Genomic DNA, 3,607 nt, shown 5'->3' with positions numbered 1-3,607 from the left:
TGTTACCCGACCCTAGTAACCATCTGGAATTCTTCAACAGTAGGTCCTTATGATCCAAAGTATGCCGCCAAGATTTCGAACCAGTCGTAGGCACCCTTGCTAGAGCCACATGTTGATTTTTAAAGAACTTGGCTGTAAAGAAGTCACTCTATATGGATTGCTCCCTAAGGACCCGCCACAGGCCTTTCAGCCTTAGGATAGGCCAACATCCTCCAGCAGCCTAATCCCCAAGCCACCTTCCTCAATCGGTCTACAGATTCTGTGCCAGTTGACCCAATGCCGTCTCTTCCCCCACTCCGAACTACCCTACAGAAAATCAGCAAAGATTCCATAGATGCGGCGAGTGACAGCCTTGGGTGGAGACAAAGTAGCAAGAACATGTAAGGGGATCAAAGACAATACATGCCTCAAGAGAGTAATCCTGCCTCCTGCAGTCAAAAAATTTGGACCATTTCTCGATTTATGCGTGTCATCCTTGCGCAGGGGCCATGCTAATCTTCTCTGTATCGTTCCAATTTTAACGCAGTTCTTCCTTATTTCACTTAATTCATTCTGATGTATGGGGCCCTAGTCGTGAGACCTCTCTTAATGGCCAGCAATGGTTTGTTACCTTTGTTGACTGTCATTCCCGTTTCACTTGGGTATACCTTATGCATAACAAGAGTGAAGTCTTCTCTTGTTTTTAGCATTTTCATAAAATAACACAAACTCAGTTTAATGCCTCTCAAGATTTTGAGAAGTGACAATGGGATAGAATATATGGACGGTCAGTTCCAAAGATACCTCTCTGCCCATGGCATTTTATACCAAACTAGTTGTGTCGATACTCCAGCCCAAAATGGTGTGGCTGAGCGCAAAAATTGCCATCTCTTGGTGGTGGCCCGGGCCCTAATGTTTGCCCGTCATGTTCCTTCCTTTTATTGGGGGGACGTTGTCCTTACTGCAGCCTATTTGATGAATAGGTTGCCGACTCGGGTTCTTGCTTCCAAGTCCCCTATTGAGCTTTTACATGGCTCTTCCTTTTATATTGTTCCTCCTAAGGTGTTTGGGTGTGTTTGTTATGCTAGGGATACTAGATCTCCTGGTAAACTTGAGCCCCGCAGTCTTTGCTGCATTTTCTTGGGTTACTCTGCCACCCAAAAAGGGTATAAATGTTATTATCCTCCTGCCCGCCGTACCATGGTCAGTATGGATGTTCTCTTTCACGAGACCCTCTCCTATTATTCGTCCCCACCTCTTCAGGGGGAGAGTTCTAGTGAAGATGTGTTGACCGTTGACCCCCCTCTTAGGCATGTTTATGAGGAGTCTACTCCTGCTGCTCCAAGTATGCCTACCTTGCCTACCCCTACCCTTCCCGTTACATCAGGGGGAGATATTCCTACACAGGAGGAGGTTCCCCATTCTCCTTCAGGGGGAGATGTTCCTGCACAGGGGGAGGTTCCCACAATTCTTGTCACACCCCGACCCGGTTCAGAAGGGCCTAGCGTGACAGGATGTTTCTGACATCCAACTAATCCCCCAAGGATCGCAAGTGCAATACCCTATTTACAATCATTACTCACAAATACAGTAATCAGAGGCAGCGAAAACAATTAAATAATAAAGATAATATCAGTAATAAGAGAAGTCTAAGTGATATGTCATTTATATAAAAGATAAGTTTGTGAATACAACTATAGTTCTCAAAAGTACCACAAAGTAAGAGTATACAAGAAACTATGCTATAGCTATATAAAGTGTTTATAAAGCATAAGAGTGAGGAGGTAGCCTGGACTATCAGGCCAAGATCAGGAGAATACGTAATCATCACGTGTGCACGAAGTATCGAGCATTTCAAACTCCAGCGCCGCAAATCCAACATTAGAAGTAACTGAATCACCTGACAAATTAGGATATCCACAGGGGTGAGCTCTCCACTGAGCCCAGTAAGGGAATGCATGCATACAAACACAATAATTTCATGATGCATGTCCTAATCTAGCATGCTCTTAGCACAGATGCTAAGTCTCATGAGGTTTAAGTACTACCGTGGTAGATGCTAACCTCGGTCTCGGAACTAACATATCAGTCACCCGAGTGAAACCATTCTACCACGGTGGGGACCCGCCAGTTCCGGAACTAACACATCGGACCCCAATAGACCCCCAAAGACCAACCCTACTGTTTATTCCCACAGCGGAATACACACGCTAACATGGGACAGTGAATGGCATCCCGGAATTCACCCTTCAGATCTACCACGGGTTGTCCAACACCTCTTCCCCTGTTGGTAACGGACGTAGTACTGGGTGATGATATACAACCTAGCCCAGTGCAATCTATTTATGATGATACAAGCATGATCAGCTGAATTAGAGTACTGAATTCCACCATCAACAATTCTCAATAATAATAACATCAATGCAATGCAATGCAATATGCTAATGTGCAGCCTAAATCATATGCATTCTAATGCATCAAAACACAAGCTAAGAAACTATATGCATCAGAGTAGTTTCAATGATGCATGATATGGCATTCAGCATAATAACAAATTAAGATGACAGACACGCCCAAATTAAGTTCAAAGTTCCCTTACCTGAGATAGTCAATAAACCTAGTCAGATAGAAACCCAAAAGCCCAAGTAATCCTCACAAAAAATAGAGTAAAACAGTCCTAAATAAACATCAAAACATCATATATCAGTGAGGGTAATAGTTTAGGTCAAACCCTAAGGAATCAGTCCAACAATCACATAAAAAGGGGTAGCCGGATGCAGACTTCCAGTGAGCCGGATGACCGCCCCTAGGCCTGCAACTGCATTCGGCTGCCCGGCCAGAATTGGGGCTTTTGCTCCAAATGCTCAGATCTTGACATGCATACCCCAAATTTCATGTTTTAATACTAATTCAAGGTGAGTCCTTTTAATTGAGGGTCTAATTTCATGGTTGGGTCCATAATTTGGGGATTTTATCAATTAAATCCAAATTAATTGCCTTAGGGTTTATCACAAGGTCAACAATTTCAGAAATTGGGTTCAGAATAGGATTAGTCATGTGATTTCAGGTCTAATAGAACTGGGACTGATCTAAAACAGTCCAATTCCATGCAGAAATTCTAACATCTAAGCTTGGTCTTGAAGCTTTAATGGTAGCAAGGTGATTTGGCTGAATTAGAGCTGGAGAATAAAGAAAACAAAGAGGAAGCAGCAGGTTTCTATAGTCTACCTAAGTGTAGAAACAGGAACAAGGTGAAGGCAGCCTCCAACTAAGCAGCCAGGTCTTCCAATGGAGGTTTTAAGGCTTGAATTCCAAGTATGGGATCAAACTCCAAGCACAACCCTCTCTTCTCCCTTCTTCTCTTCCCTTTTCTCCTTTTTCTTCTTTCTTTCTAGTTCTCCAAGGCTGAAATCATTTTCTCCCTTTGGTCTTAGTGATTTGTGAATAGTGTATGACTTATTAGATTAGTTACATATATATATATATATGTAGTGCTTTAATTAGGTAGTGTTTGGTTTGTTTTAAAAACAATGTAAAATCTGTTTTTAGAAATACTTCTCAAGTCTGATTTTTATTAAAATTACTTATTACTTAGATTATTCTAACTATATAATATTGTCTTAAAACT

The 3,607-nt window shown here is 42.2% G+C and overlaps 1 pseudogene; it reads right to left on the bottom strand.

Moving 5' to 3' along the window:
* Positions 1-437: 437 nt before the first annotated feature.
* LOC122649307 lies at positions 438-546 on the bottom strand (annotated as a pseudogene).
* Positions 547-3,607: the final 3,061 nt, after the last annotated feature.

The sequence above is a fragment of the Telopea speciosissima genome, chromosome 1 (assembly GCF_018873765.1).
Source record: "Telopea speciosissima isolate NSW1024214 ecotype Mountain lineage chromosome 1, Tspe_v1, whole genome shotgun sequence".
NCBI lineage: Eukaryota > Viridiplantae > Streptophyta > Magnoliopsida > Proteales > Proteaceae > Telopea > Telopea speciosissima.
Note: the sequence above shows the minus strand (reverse complement) of the source record. Positions and strands in the feature narration are given on the sequence as shown.